This window comes from Aedes albopictus, chromosome 2 (assembly GCF_035046485.1).
Source record: "Aedes albopictus strain Foshan chromosome 2, AalbF5, whole genome shotgun sequence".
Taxonomy (NCBI): domain Eukaryota; kingdom Metazoa; phylum Arthropoda; class Insecta; order Diptera; family Culicidae; genus Aedes; species Aedes albopictus.
Genome location: NC_085137.1, coordinates 449,231,690 through 449,247,988, shown reverse-complemented (window position 1 = coordinate 449,247,988; position 16,299 = coordinate 449,231,690). Strand labels below are relative to the sequence as shown.

At 40.9% G+C, this 16,299-nt stretch overlaps 1 protein-coding gene across 2 annotated transcripts in view; it reads left to right on the top strand.

Annotated features, from left to right (window-relative positions):
- Positions 1-16,299, top strand: part of LOC109410021 (uncharacterized) — a 309,882-nt gene that overhangs the window by 237,436 nt on the left and 56,147 nt on the right. Inside the window, exon 1 of one of the 2 annotated variants that reach the window (XM_019683561.3) lies at positions 1,697-2,782. The exons of the other annotated variant lie outside the window; for it this stretch is intronic. The gene's annotated coding sequence lies outside the window, so the exon portion shown is untranslated. Of the gene's footprint in view, positions 1-1,696; positions 2,783-16,299 lie in introns of those variants that run through there. 2 annotated transcript variants of the gene reach the window in all.

Sequence of the window (16,299 nt, the reverse complement as noted above, 5' to 3'; positions counted from 1 at the left end):
TCTGGTGGAATTCATCGAGAAGAACCTGGAAAAATTTCTGGATGAAATCCTCAACGGCTGCAGATTTTCATCAATAGATACCGGGCATTGTGGCCTCACAATCGGATCTCCAGTGTGGAGCTCCATAGCGACAGAAATTCGGGAGCGGAAGTGGAGGTTGGTCGACAACATTCTACGGAAACGACATCTGCAAGCCAGCGTTAGATTTGAACACAGAAGGACATCGCATCAGAGGTAGACCTAGAGGCTCATATCAGCGCAGCCTCAACAAGGGAACAAAGGAAATCGACAGAAATATAACCTGACCACAGGTCAAGACGGTGGCGTGTTATCGCCCAGTATATACCGTGTCCAATAAGTTCTCATACAAAATACAAATTTAGAAATTTTAATTTTATTTCACATCTGTTATTCATATTTTCAAAGTAATGCATGTATTGAAGGGCCACATAATACTGATTCAATAAAGCATATGGTTTAGAATAACGATATTTTTTGTTTGTTTTTAGAAGCCTAGTAGTACACTTCCGTTTTCTGAAATCCGTTTGCTCCGGCACGCAAGAAAAATGTTCGAAAAGTTTTTCATTCTACGGTAGCTAAATAGAGTCCATAAGGTTAAATTTTGAGTTTTTATCCCCAGTATTGTACCAAATGGATATACTAAGGTTAAATTTAAGCAATTTTAGTGATGATATGGTACGAAATTTCCTAGTAAGCTCAACTTGGGCTGATTTTCTTGAAAATGACCGTTATATTAAAGATAAACATCATAAAACGTAAATTTTGAACAAAATTTACCACAATAGGAACACAATCATGTTATAGAAGTGAGAATAATGTGAATCAATAAGATAATATGCAGCCATGCTTCTTTAACACAACAAATTTCATTAAAACAGGTAGATGTACATTTTTGTTTAATTTACGTTTTATTTTGTACAACATAAAACGGCTTCGTACTTTACCAATACAGAATGTTATATTTTTTCTCTTCTGGTCATAGGGTATTGGTTCCCTTATTAAGCATGTGGTTCCCATTTTCATCCTACTAAAAACAAAGGAATGAAGCGCTGTTTGTTTTGTTTCTTATTTTTGTATTTTTTGTTAGAAGTGAGCACGCATGAAACACAGAAGAACGGAATGAATCGGTGCCGTAATCGCTTATTCTCGGATAGGATGAAAATGGGAGCGTGAGATTACTGATGGCACTCGTACCCTAGTTGCTACTAGCAATGGTGAGGACAGGAACCTAATTTGTTTCAACCTAAAACCTTTACCCGTTAAAATGAGACGAAATACCAATGAAATGGCGTGCGTGCCAGCTGAAATCAACTTACGACACATAAGCGATCAGCAGAGAAGGATAAAGGACAATTAATTCCAAAACATATGCTGTATTTGATCAATGTTAGTTGGCCTTTCAATAAATAAACTAACTTTGAAAATCCTAATAACATACGAGAAATGAATTCAATTTGATTTTGTATGAGAACTTTTTGGACACGGTGTAGACATCCTACTGTTTGGCCCTCTGCACTACCATAGGTGCTCAGGACTAAAAGACTTTCAGCACGATTTTCTGAACAATTTGAACAAATATTTTTTTAATTTTCTACGTAACATTCACCCAGCTGCCGTAACCGTTTGGACTGCGATTTGGGAAAAACATCCCTCGCACCCTCACCCGTGGTTGGTTTTCCACGTTAACGCTATGCTAGACCGCCCGGCTCATGGCACGGCATTTTGTTACTCTCTCGAATCAAACTCCCGCACGTTCTCGCGACAACAGGCCTGCCAGTGAAAGTGTGAGTGATGACGATTCCTACAATCAAAGTGATAGGCGAAACAGCAGCAGCAGTGGACGACCGTGTGCCGTTTAGTCAGTCAGTCAGCCATTCAGTACGGGTTCGAGTCGGGCGCAGAGCTATCCAAACAGGAACACGCCATCGCCGCCGCTGCCGCCGTCGTGAGTCTTCCGTGAGTGGGTGGGTTGAGAAGTGGTTCGGTGTGGAAAAACTGGTGCGCTTCAAAGGAATTTTTCCAACAGGGATCGAAATGGTTGAGGGTGGCATTGGCTGTGGGTGATTGCTTCGGGAAAATGTTTTCCAATTAGTTGTGCCAGGCCAGGAGCGTGACCAATAATATTAGTGATACATATTTTCATATGGGGGGAGCTAGATATTTAGATTGCAAAATGGATACCGATGGCCTGTAGCGGAATTCTCATCGACACCGATGAAGGTGAAGTAATTGTGTAATAGCTGGCTTGGCCCAGCATAAGGGCTCCATGTGAGCGAGTGAGTGCGTTCTTCCAAGTGATGTGTGAAAATTGGTTCAAATCGTCGAAGAAGAGCTGAAAATCGCAGTATCATCCTAAGCGGAGAATAAAGTGATAAAGCACTTTCCAAATATAAGGGAAAAAGAAAATCGGAATTAGAAAAACTTCTCTCGCGGGTGGTTGGCGTACGCATTAAAAAGTGGAAAATCTCAGAGGCACGAATTAAAAGAATTTAGGATGGATGAGTGAAAATCATCACTGCGGAATCTACACTGACCGTAACGCCAAATGAAAGCAACATATGGAATGGAAACTAGATCGCCAAAATTTTCAACAACGACTACAATAATGACATCGCTGTCGGAGCGTCGGTGGTAGGAGTAAAGGGAGCATACGAAGCATCGTAGAATCATCGTCATAACCCTCAGTGGATGAGCAGAGTTCAAGGAGATTTAAGACTGCTTTTGCTGCTTATGAGAAGTATTATTGGTGTTCTTTTGTAAGGTAAGAATGGATGGTTTGTAGGTCAAATGAGCTGCAATAGTTTTTGCAATCTATGGACGATAATTATGTTTACCAATGTTACATTGGGGTAGGTATTTCCTGGGATAGGTTGGCCTCAGTTATAACTTTGCTAAGCATAATCATAGCTATACTTTGTAAATACGTTTGCCCAATTTACCACATTTTGCATATGCATTTATTATGTCACACATGAGCAGCTGGTAGATCGATAAAATTTACAATCCTTCACCTAATCAGTAATAGAAGAATTACTATGAAAACAGTCAGAGCATCGTTACTAGAAATAAATATACAAGTTATAATAGTTATGAAGTTCTGGGACGATTCTCGGCTTGGCAGTCGCAATTGCAATCAAACGATCAGATATTCTCCTTCATCCGACGTTTCGATGTTTATTACATCTTCTTCAGGGAATTAGAAGTGTTAATCGCTTTCGTTCTGAAAAGCTTTATTATAGCATAGTCCGTCTAAAACAAAATTAAAAAAAAAACGTTGGGATCCACTTCTAGAACATAATATTCGCAGAATTCGGTTCGCGTTTCTAACAACACTACCAACGGCCAATTTGTTTGAGCTATCAAAAAACTGCGCGCCCAATGGTCATAAGACAAAATGGCTATAATAGTAAAAAATTAGCTTCAATTCGATGAAAAACCAGTCCATACTAGTCCAAAGCCATGTAGTTTCACATACCAGATGAAATAAACACATATATATAATGATATTGTAGAGAAAAATAAAAGTTTTGTTTTATCAGATATGAAATTTAGCGACCTGTGTACTTTTCAGTGGTTTGAAAATTTCGATTGTCTTCTGCTACAGGCGCCGTCTTGTAAAGGTTTGTGACCAAGAAGAGATTTTTTTTAAATAACTTTTCAGAAAATTGGCCTGTTAGAGATCATGGAACGTTGAAACATAGATTGGTTAACGTCAAATGGACGAAAATGAGGTTTGAAGTTGAAAAAAATTTTCGCATTTTTTCCTGCCGCATACTGTAGAACATATGTTTATATAAATTTGCATCATATATCATTTAAACCTTCATAACACTAAATTTACACAACTATAATGAAGTTTACATGACGTGTAAATCTCATTTTCATCTGTGTAATGGGAACCCCTGAAGGAATCTCCGAAGGATTTTCAAAAGAATACCCCGAAGGAGTTCCAAGAGGAATCCCTATAGGAAGTCCAGAAGAATTCTCCGAAGGAGTTCCAGCAGAAATCCTCGAAGGAACTCTAGGAGGAATCTCCGAAGGAATTCTAAGAGAAATTACCGAAAGAATTCCAGGAAGACTCCTGGAAAAATTCCATGAGGAACCCCTGTAGGAAATCCAGGAGCAATCTCTGAAGGAATTCAAAGAAAAATCATCAAATAAATTCCAGGAGGAATTCTCGAAAGAATTTCAAGAGAAATCCACAACAGAATATCAGGGGATATCCCTGAAAGAATTTCAGGAGGAATCCATGAAGGAGGTACAGGTGGAATCCTCGCAGGACTTCCAAGAGAAATTCCACAATGAATTCTAGGAAGGAATTCCAAGAGGAATCCCCGAAGGAAGTCCAGGAGGAATCCCTAAATGAAGTCTATGAGGAATCCCCGAAGGAATTCCATGAGGAACCCCCGAAGGAATTCCATGAGGAAACCCCGAAGTAATACCAGGAGGAGTCTCTGAAGGAATTCTTAGAGCTATCACAAAATGAATTCCAGGTAGAAACCGCGGAGGAATTCCAAGAGGAATCCACGACGGAATATCAGAAGGAATTTTCGACGGAAGTCTGGGAGGAAACTCCGATAAAAAATCTAGTTAGAATCCCCGAAGGAATTCCTAGAGGAATTCCCGAAAGAATTCCAGGAGAAATTCCTGAACGAATTCTTGTAGGTATCTCCGAAGATATTCCACTACGAATTCCTGAAGGAAGTCCTGGAGGAATCTCCGGAGAAATTACAAGAGAAACTCCTACAGGAATTCCTGAGGGAATTCCCAAAAGTAATTCCAGTAGGAATCACAGAAGGATTTCCTAGCGTAATCCTCAATGAATTTTCAGCGGAATCACTCCAAGGGAATCTTCGGAGGAATTCTTGTGAGAATTTCATGAAAGATCCTTCAAGAATATCCTATAGATTCAAAAATAAATCGAAGTGACATAATCACCTGACAGCTACCATAGTTTCATCTATCAGAAAACTACCTTCACGGTCATTGTCGGAAGACGGATGCTTTCTCCTAACGCCACTGACGATTATTGAAATTTCCGCTTATTATTTTGATTCATTCTGTTTTGCGCGTCATTTATAACATTTCTCTAACACTGCTTCTTCTTTCTATTTACGGAAAACTATTTTCTCAGCTGTTTTCGCCTTCTTAGGCGCTGTCCACAAATTACTAAACACTTTAAGGGAGTACAGGGAGTAAGGGGAGTTTGATCAAGCATACACAGTTTCTGAAATTTTCATACAAATCAACGTAACGAAGGGGGTGCGAGGAGAGATTAAAAAATAAATGATTTTAGCGTTAAATACGTAATAAATTGTTGAACTGTTGTGGCTTTCTCAGTCTAAGAGCATTGAAACGGCTAGTTGGGCATAGCCCGACGTTTCGGTCCCGTGTATTGGACCTTTTTCAAGGGATAACTAAAAATGATATGCAACATTAGAACATATACACATTACAAATATACATTAAACATACGCAGTCAACCGTCTCTCGTTATGCGGTTTTTGAATGCAGTTTGAGAGTTGGAGCTTCTTGTAATGCCCTAATTTGTGCAAAGAAATGTTATTAAAATGCTAAAATTATCTAACTGCCCGAGCAGAAGAAAATATCAACAGCATAATAAAATATATTATTTTGGCCTAATAACTGTATAATGGAATCAGTATTTTTTATGTTATTAGCATAACATATTATGTTATAAACTTGTCTGTCATAAGCGGCAAAATAACAAATATCATAACAAAAAAATGTTCCTGGAAGACTAATTCAAAAACATGTTTTGTTAGACCAATTACAACTTAATAACAGGAAATTTGTGAACTTGTTACTGTTGTCTTATACTTCATCACATATTTGTACATTCTCTATAGCAGAATAATGACTAAACTTGTTATACAACAAAATATATAATTGAAATGTTATCTTGTGGATATATCCCAAAAACTTGAACATAACAAAATAAGATTGCCCTTCAAAACATGTTACTAAAAAGATATATTTTGATAAGTTAACTATAACAAATTATGATATAAAAACAGGCTATGTGATTCTGTTGTGATCAATTTGCTATTCTACTCTGCTCGGGTGACTATCTACATGGTAACAATTATCATCGACTCACATTTAACATAAAACACATAAATTTTTCTTGTACTTTTTGGGACAAATTGCACTGCACACTACAGATAACAGCGAGCGACATACATTTATCTAACATTAACTGTAGGTTTGAATCATGGCGGCTATCGTTTGATCGGCTATTCGGTATGATTGGTAGTGTCGACTGCTAAATGCTGTGTATTACGGCTGGATTGTTTTCGGCCAGTAAGTGTGCTTTTCACTGTGTGTAGAATCCCTGCGTAAGTAGTGTGCAAGCTATCTACACTGCCGTAATTCTGCAAAGTGACGTAAGCGACATTGATAGTTTTGGCCCATTTTTTGGTTATTGTCCATAAAACTCTTGCTCATCCTCTAAGTTTCTTTCCATATAGATGATAGGTTACGACTAGATCTTGCATTCTAATGCAGCAGGCATACCACAGTGTTATTTTTCCACCAGATATTAAATATAATATACCCAAAAATATCGACATTTTGAATGGCGCTTACGTCACTTTGCAGAATTACGGCAGTTACATCTGTACGGAAATTTACTGTGTGTGGTGTGTTCTGGATATGACACATTTCTAACATTGGTAAGGCTGTGGATCGGAATGTACGATCGACTATTTTCGTGCCTTCCAAGTTAAAACCCGACTAGAAAATTGTAACAAAAATAAAACATAATCATAACAAACTATGATATTCATAACTCATTGTGATATAATCTTGTTCAACATCCTTGGTGTTTTCAAAATACCATAACTCAATTATATCACATTATGTTACAAATGTTGTTTTATAACTCATTGTATTATAATTTAGTTTTAAGTCTTCGACATTTGAAATATTATGCTACAAAATTGTATCAAATTTTGATAGAAACTAGTAATCCTGAGGCTAAACTTCATATCACATTTTGTTATAATTTTGATATGATTATAACAAAAAAGGTTATAATCTTGATTAGACTATAGTGTACTTTTTGTTACAATTTTAGTTATTTTAACATCATCCTGCATCTAGTTTATAACATAATTAGTTATAGAAAAATATTATAACATCATTACACAAACATTCTTTGTCGAGCGTTCGTGCGCGACAGTCGAAATTTCTCGGTCGTCCGGTTTGTCTCTCGATACTTTCCAGTTCGGTGGCTATTTTTCGGCGTGCTAGTGTTTCAAGTGATCACATTTCAAGTGATTATCCCTAGTGGGACGCGTGCGGTTGGCTAGGCCACAATTTTTACCGCAAAAGTTTGTTTAATTCGAGTGAAATTCACATTTTCATCGTAACACGTGGCGCATTGTCCGATTATCGTGCGCAGCACCCCCCGCACATCGCGCCGCTCGCGCGGCCGTGATCGGCTTCTTCCAGTGAGTACCCAAGTTCATCGTCGTCGACAGCAGCAGCCCACCGAGAGAAGAGCCAAGTAACAATTTTAATTTTATCAAAGTTTTTTAGCGATTCAAAAATCCTAAACATAAAACCATTGATGCCGACTTGAAAATGCTCTCGAGTTCTTGTATGCCTCAATAAGCCTACGTTCTGGCTAGTTGGCCCAGTCTTATTAGGGTCTACAGGACTTCGTATGCAAACCGGCTTAGGATTTCGGGTTGTATCATAGTTTTATCAATCTTCTAAATAAAACCATCTTCTGACTATTAATAATTGTTTTGATTATTTTTCACTCTCAATGTTCGATCGTCAGAATAAATTATGCTTGGTTGTTTATCCAGCCATCAATTGGAAAGATGCAGATATGGAATTCAGATTTGTTTTCCTATTTAATACGTGTCAGGAGACATGCCACGGAAAATTTGTGGTGAATGTGACTGTGATAATGACAAAAACTAAGTGCGCCACACAAACTATGCATAATTTGGAAGTTAAATGCATTTAATTTACTCGGTGGAATTGGGTGCAAAACAGGTTTTTTCAACACAGCGGAGTTTTAAAGACATTATGTAATTTTTCTGACAAAATAAAATGACGAAAACGTGTTGTATGGTTTAATTTGATCTTAAGCTGTACGTGAAATCATAAAATTGAGTAATAATTTTTCTGTATTTACATAAATTATCCCGGCTAGGCGACATATTTTTCTGATAAAACTCAGTGTTCCTGATGATTCCTCCAATAGGGCTAACCTTCCTGAGGTAGTCATAACTGAGCTCATGATAGAACTAGCGGTTTTATCACAGCATTTTTTTGGTTTATGTTACGGTCACGAAATCTTTTGTTGGTTTTATGCATTGCCTCACAGTTTTGTGTATTTGTTTACAAAAAAATCTCTCCGACAACAACCGCAAATGCAAGTTTTATTGAAATGGTATATAATAAGTGATAAAACCAATGCATGTCTACTTGCGAGTCCTAACCTGAAGATGCTTATAGCAGAAGTTATATGATAGTTTTATGGAACGAAAAGGTTCAAAGTAAATAACTACCACATAAAACTAGTTTAGAACAACTAGCTTTTTGACATGCTCGTATAAAACCAGGATAAAACATGAATAAACCTTAAAGGCATGCTGATTGTTACTTGGGAGCAGAGAGCGTTCAACCGCCGCACACCAAGGACGGGCGCTCAGCAGCAGCTCGCTTTCTCCCAGTGCGGGCGATCTGATCGCTTGGACCTGTCGTCGTCGAGCCTGTTGCCAAACAGAGTGCACAAAGATAAGTACATAAAGTTACCCCTCGTTGTTCCCCCCTCTCCGCTGACTCTTTGATTAGATTTAATTTGGTATATTAGCAGTTTTTTTCCTCGCTTTTCCTGTAGCGTTAATTTTGTCTTTTGTTTTTTTTTTTTTATTATTTTTTCGCCCCCGTGATAAGTGTTAGTTTAAGATTTTTTAGTGCCCCGTGGTGGTAGTTAGCTGCCACAATGGGCGATGATGATGATGGTGGGGGTACATCGTACCGCATCAACGAAGCTTTGTTATTGGCATCGGATTGCTCGAGCCAACAAGGCGATATGAATGCTAACCCCTTTGTCTCCCTTCACCCTGGTGCTTCTCCAGTGGACACCAACAGTAAATCTGTTTCGACGTCCCCCCGCCTCAAGGCCTACCCTCCCGACTTTGGCCGGCCATATGTTGTTTTCTTCCGACCCAAAGGCAAACGTTTGAACACCGTTCAAATCAGCAAGGATCTGACTAAGCGGTATTCTTCCGTTGTCTCCATTGACATGGTCGGTACAGCTAAGCTTCGGGTGACAGTTGGCGACCGAAAACAGGCTAATGAGATTGTGGCCTGTGAGTTGTTTACACATGAGTACTACGTGTACCTACCAAGCGCGTCTATTGAGATTTCGGGGAAGGTCGCCGAAGGATCTTTGACCTGCGAAACGATCATGCAAGGCTCTACCTCCTGGCCAGATACTGGATTGCCAGTAACTGCATTCGGTCTCCCAGGAGGGAGAGAAGAAGGTTTACACACCTTCTGATGAATTTTGTGTGACCTTCTCCGGATCTGCATTACCAGATCTGCTGGTGATTGGCAAACTTCGGCAACCTGTGAGGCTGTGTGTACCGAAGGTAATGAACTGCACCAATTACAAGCAGCTGGGCCACACCGCCCACTACTGCTGCAACAAACCTCGCTGTGCAACATGCGGCGAGAGGCATGTGGACGGTGCGTGTAAAACACCGCCCAAGTGTGTTTATTGTGGTAGCGACCGTCCACATGATCTGATTGCTTGCCCAAGGTACATACAGCAGAAAAAACATCAAAAACGGTCGTTGCAGCAGCGATCACGGCGAAGCTACGCCGAAATGCTGAAAAAAGCTGCCCCGACCGTTGAATCCCGTAACATTTACTCGTCTTTATCTCTCGATGATCAGGGCTCTGACTCTGAGGTCGGGGACGGGGTTCCCTTTGTTTTCAAGGGTGAAACGAGGAAACGGATGAAGCTCCAGAGACCCACCAAAAAACCTCAGAATCTGCCTAGCAGTGACCCCCAACCCACCGTGACAAATTCTAGGAGTGTTAAGAAAGGCGCCAAACGTTCACCTCCTGGATTCAAAATCCAAGATGAACGAGACTTTCCTTCGCTCCCGGGAACATCAAAAATCCCAGATGTTCCAATTTTTTCGACTTCTCAGCCAGAGGGACAGCATTCGGAGAACCAGGAACAATCTCTTGATGCTCCGATGTTTACGCTTTCTGGCATCGTAGACATCGTCCTTAACTTCTTTAATGCTTCTGACTCAGTGAAGAGCATTGTCAAAGCACTTCTTCCTTGTATGTCTCCTCTTTTGAAGCAGTTGGCTTCTAAAATGCCCCTCCTTGCGACAATCGTATCTTTCGATGGCTAATTTAACCACCGAGGTCGAAGATATGATTTCTGTGCTACTCTGGAACTGTCGTAGTATCGTATCAAAATTAGACGCTTTCAAATTTTTAATTAACAATTTACAATGCGATGTTTCCGCGCTGTCCGAAACATGGCTGACACCCGACGTAACCTTACCTTTTTCCGATTTCAACATTATCCGTCTTGATCGGTCCGACTCGTACGGAGGAGTGCTTTTAGGGATCAAAAAGCAGCACTCATTTTACAGAGTCGATTTTCATCCGATGACAGGCATCGAAGCCGTCGCATGTGAGGTGACTATCCGAGGTAAAACCCTCAGTGTTGCCGATATCTCGCAGGGATCTCGCCCACATCTGCTCGGTTATGCCTGAGCCACGGCTGCTCATGGGAGATTTCAACTCCCATGGTACAGGCTGGGGGGAACTGTACGATGACAGCCGTTCAACTTAGATATATGACCTCTGCGACGACTTCAACATGACAATTTTGAACACCGGAGAAGTTACGCGAGTGGCACCTCCAGCTAAAGGTGGCAGTCCTAGAGACAGCCGATTAGACCTCTCAATCTGTTCGAGCTCACTATCGCTGGAGTGTACATGGAAGGTTATCCAGGATCCCCATGGTAGCGATCACCTTCCGATCGTTGTTTCTATTTCCAATGGTTCACGTCAACCTCCATCTATCGACATTTCCTACGACCTCACGAAACACATTGACTGGGGGAAGTACGCGGAAGCAATTATCGACGGTGAGCAATAGGTAGAAGTCCTTCCACCGCGGGAAGAGTATCAGTTTCTATCAGAACTGATCATCAGTAGCGCGCTTCAGGCACAACGTCGGCCAGTGCCAGGCCCTTCGGTTCGCAGGAAACCCCCCAATCCGTGGTGGGATAGTGAGTGTACAGAAATCTATCGCGAGAAATCCGCTGCGTTCAAAGAGTTTCGGAAACGCGGTTCGGTCGAAAACTTTAAGCGGTACACTGCCCTTGAAGGCAAGTTTAAGAACTTGGTCAAGGCAAAGAAAAGCGGTTACTGGCGTCGGCTCGTCGAGGGTTTATCGCGCGAGACATCAATGAGAACTCTTTGGAACGTCGGGAGAAGAATGCGCAACGCGTCGTCGGTAAACGAGGATCGAGAAAACTTTCCTCGGTGGATTCTCAAGGTCACAAAAAAAGTTTGTCCAGATTCCGTACCCGTGGAGCGAATAATTCGTGTTGTTTCCGAAGATAGGGACGACATGGATAGGGCGTTTTCAATGGTTGAATTCTCTCTTGCTCTTCTTTCATGTAACAATTCCGCTCCAGGAATGGATCGAATCAAGTTCAACTTGCTTAAAAACCTCCCCGACGTCGCACAAAGGCGCTTGTTGAACTTGTTCAATCAGTTCCTGGATAACAACATCGTTCCGGATGATTGGAGACAAGTGAGGGTGATAGCTGTTCAAAAACCCGGGAAACCCGCGTCGGATCATAATTCGTACCGTCCAATCGCGATGTTGTCTTGTCTACGGAAGCTGTTGGAGAAGATGATTCTCTTTCGACTGGACAAATGGGTTGATTCGAATGGCATGTTGTCAGATACACAGTTTGGTTTCCGCAGAGGCAAAGGAACGAACGACTGTCTTGCATTGCTTGCTTCAGTAATTCAGCTTGCCTTTGCTCAAAAGCAGCAAATGGGCTCAGTGTTTTTGGATATTAAGGGGGCTTTTGATTCAGTTTGTGTCGATGTTCTTTCCGACAAACTACACGAAAGTGGCCTTTCACCAATTATGAACAACTTTTTGTATAATTTTCTGTTTGAGAAGCAGATGAGTTTCGCTCATGGCGACTTGACAGTTTCACGAATTAGCTACATGGGCCTCCCCCAGGGTTCATGTCTAAGCCCCCTTCTTTACAACTTTTATGTTAGAGACATAGATGATTGTCTCATGAAAAATTGCACGTTAAGACAGCTTGCGGATGACTGTGTTGTTTCTGTAACGGGATCAATAGCAGTCGATCTGCAAGGACCACTACAGGATACTTTGGACAATTTGTCTACTTGGGCTCTCAAGCTGGGTATCGAATTCTCTCCGGAGAAAACTGAGATGGTTGTCTTTTCTAAAAAGCATAAACCGGCAAAGTTTCCGCTCGTTCTGATGGGTAAGACAATCACTCATAGCATGTCTTCTCAATATCTCGGCGTCTGGTTCGACTCCAAATGTACCTGGGGGAAGCACATTGTGTATCTGATACAGAAGTGCCAAAAGCGAATCAACTTTATGCGAACTATTACCGGAACATGGTGGGGAGCGCATCCGGGAGATCTGATCAGGCTGTACCAAACAACCATTCTGTCGGTTTTAGAATACGGTAGTTTTTGTTTTCAATCCGCGGCGAAAACACACTTGCTGAAGCTTCAACGGGTTCAGTACCGTTGCCTTCGGATCGCGTTAGGTTGCATGAACTCGACTCACACAATGAGTTTAGAGGTACTCGCTGGTGTACAGCCTCTGACAGACCGCTTTGCGGATTTGTCGTTCCGGTTCCTTATCCGATGCGAGGTTGTGAATCCATTGGTCATAGAAAATTTTGAAAAGCTGCTCGAACAGAATCCTCAAACTCGTTTTATGAGTGTGTACTACTGGTACATGACACTGGAGGTAAGCCCATCTCCGGTTAACACCAATCGTGACAACTTCTCAAACTTCGACAGCTCCTCAGTGGATTTTGATCTCTCTATGAAGGATGAGATCACCGGTATTCCGGAATCTTTTCGTTCCGTAGGTATTCCACAGATTTTTGCAAGTAAGTTCGGGCATGTTAGCGGGGACAGACAGTTCTTCACAGACGGTTCAAAAACCGATGATTCGACTGGATTCGGTGTCTACAACGAATTTCATAGCGCCACCTTCATGCTTCAAAAGCCATGTTCGATATACATTGCTGAGCTAGCGGCTATACAGGGTGTTTGCTTCCTGATTGTACATATTTTAAGGGTAGATAGAGGACCTCGAGCCATGAAAAAGTGTCCAAGGAACATGGGGTCGGAAGTCACTGCTAAGTGAGTTATTCAAAATTCGATGTTTTTAAAAAGGCTCAAATTCAAAAACTTATAACTCAGCGATCTTTTATCGAAATACAAAAATTTTTTTACGAATCAAAAGCTTGAACCTTTGAGATTTTATGCTTCTTAGACGTAAACTTGATAAAAAGTCATTTTCATTCATAAATTTTAAAATGTTTGTGGCAGAAGCCAAAAAAACAATTACATTTTGTGCTATTTTTGATGTTATTTAAATGGAAATGACGTTTTTTGGAAAAATGTTCTTCTACAAAAGATTGTTTATTTAATTATCTAGAAAACCTTCTTTGAGACCAACATTGTATGATTTGTAGTTTGGTCACAATAATCAATTCAAAGTTATGTAAAAAACTCATCGAATTGCGGAAAACATCGCCCCGATTGCATTGAACCGTGCTTTGGCAGCACTTCCCGTTTGGTGCTTGCTTGCACTCTCCCCAAAAGCAGGCAAGAGAATCGAGGGCCAACTCGCACAGCACTCGGACGGTTGGCACACGACCGACCAACTCGCTCAGATTGGTGCTGTGTATGGTCATGTATGACCAACATTACATCAATCTGAGCGAGTTGGTTGTCCGTGTGGAAAGTTGAAGTAGCATGTGAGCTGCTCAACGTCTTTGTTATTGTAGATGCGATCAATACGCGCGTGGTTTAGAAAATCGCATCGATCCTCCGCTCATAAGGAGACGACGACGCGGTGGTTATTTGTCAAAGGACGTGCGTACAAGATTAATTGTAGCCGCAGCGATATTAATGTTGGCTGCTGAGCGAGGAGAGCAGATGAGAAACGAGCTACGGCGGGGTGTTTAAATCCTTCGCTGATTGTTTATTCCTTGCACTCGCAGTCAAACTGCGGTGCTGATAAGATGGGGTGGCGTGCGCTAACGTACTTTTCAACAATTTTTAAAAAGTTTAAATGTATGATGCTTTGCTTAAATGTTTTGTTAATTTTCAATGTCAAATAACGTATTTTGATGGATATTTGGGATTTTACGATAATGCTGGGGAATAATTTTAGGGATTGTTGGCGATACATAAATCATGGTTCAGAGATAACGGGATTTATTCCAAGGGATGTTGGGTACTCTAATGGTATCTTTGAAGTTTTTAGGAAATGAGGGGCACATTTACAGAATTTTAGGGATTTTTAAAGATGTCGGGGTAAAATTTAAGAGATACTTAGATCTTTGAAAAAGTTTTAGACATTTTGGAATACGTCATGGTACATTCCTCAGGTTGTTGCGGATTTCTAAAACAAACTGGTAATTTCAGAAGGTACTGAGGATAGTTTGGAGGAAATGCAAAACTTATTCGGTGACTGTACGGGTTTTTAGGAGACGTCGGGGCTCATTTCAAGGAATGTTAAATTAGAAAAAAATCTTTGGTAATTTTAGAAGATACTGGGGGTTGTTTAGAGAAAGCAAGGGACTTATTCAGCGACGCAGGCGTTTCAAGGAGATGTCGGGGATTCAAAAGGAAACTTAAGTAACTTCAGGAGATACTGTGGGTATTTTGAAGAAAGTGGGGAACTTATTCAGCGACTTAGGGTTTTTAGGAGATGTCGGCGATCATTGTAAGAGATGTTGGGGATTCCAAAGGAGACTTTGGTAATTTCAGGAGATACTTGGGGTCTTTTGGAGAAATCGGGGAACTTATTCAGCGACTTAGGGTTTCTAAAGAGATGTCGGGGATCATTCTATGAGATGTTGGGGATTCCAAAGGAGACTTTGGTAATTTCAGAAAATGCTTGGGTTATTTTGGAGAAATCGGGGAACTTATTCAGCGACTTAGGGGATTTTAAGGCGATGTCGGGGATCATTTCATGAGATGTTGGGGATTCCAAAGGAGACTTTGGTAATTTCAGGAAATGCTTGGGTTATTTTGGAGAAATCGGGGAACTTATTCAGCGACTTAGGGTTTTTAGGAGATGTCGGCGATCATTGTAAGAGATGTTGGGGATTCCAAAGGAGACTTTGGTAATTTCAGGAGAAGCTTGGGGTATTTTGGAGAAATCGGGGAACTTATTCAGCGACTTAGGGTTTCTAAAGAGATGTCGGGGATCATTCTATGAGATGTTGGGGATTCCAAAGGAGACTTTGGTATTTTCAGAAAATGCTTGGGTTATTTTGGAGAAATCGGGGAACTTATTCAGCGACTTAGGGTTTTTAGGAGATGTCGGCGATCATTGCAAGAGATGTTGGGGATTCCAAAGGAGACTTTGATAATTTCAGGAGATACTTGGGGTATTTTGGAGAAATCGGGGAACTTATTCAGCGACTTAGGGTTTTTTAGGAGATGTCGGCGATCATTGTAAGAGATGTTAGGAATTCCAAAGGAGACTTTGGTAATTTCAGGAGATGCTTGGAGTATTTTGGAGAAATCGGGGAACTTATTCAGTGACTTAGGGTTTTTAGGAGACGTCGGGGCTTATTCTATGAGATGCTGGGGATTCCAAAGGAGACTTTAGTAATTCAGGAGATACTTGGGGTCTTTCAGAGAAATCGGGGAACTTATTCAGCGACTTAGGGTTTTTAGGAGATGCCGGGATTCATTCTATGAGATGTTGGGGATTCCAAAGGAGCCTTTGGTAATTTCAGGAAATGCTTGGGTTATTTTGGAGAAATCGGGGAACTTATTCAGTGACTTAGGGTTTTTAGGAGACGTCGGGGCTTATTCTATGAGATGCTGGGGATTCCAAAGGAGACTTTAGTAATTCAGGGGATACTTGGGGTCTTTCAGAGAAATCGGGGAACTTATTCAGCGACTTAGGAGTTTTTGGGAGATGTCAGCGTTCATTGT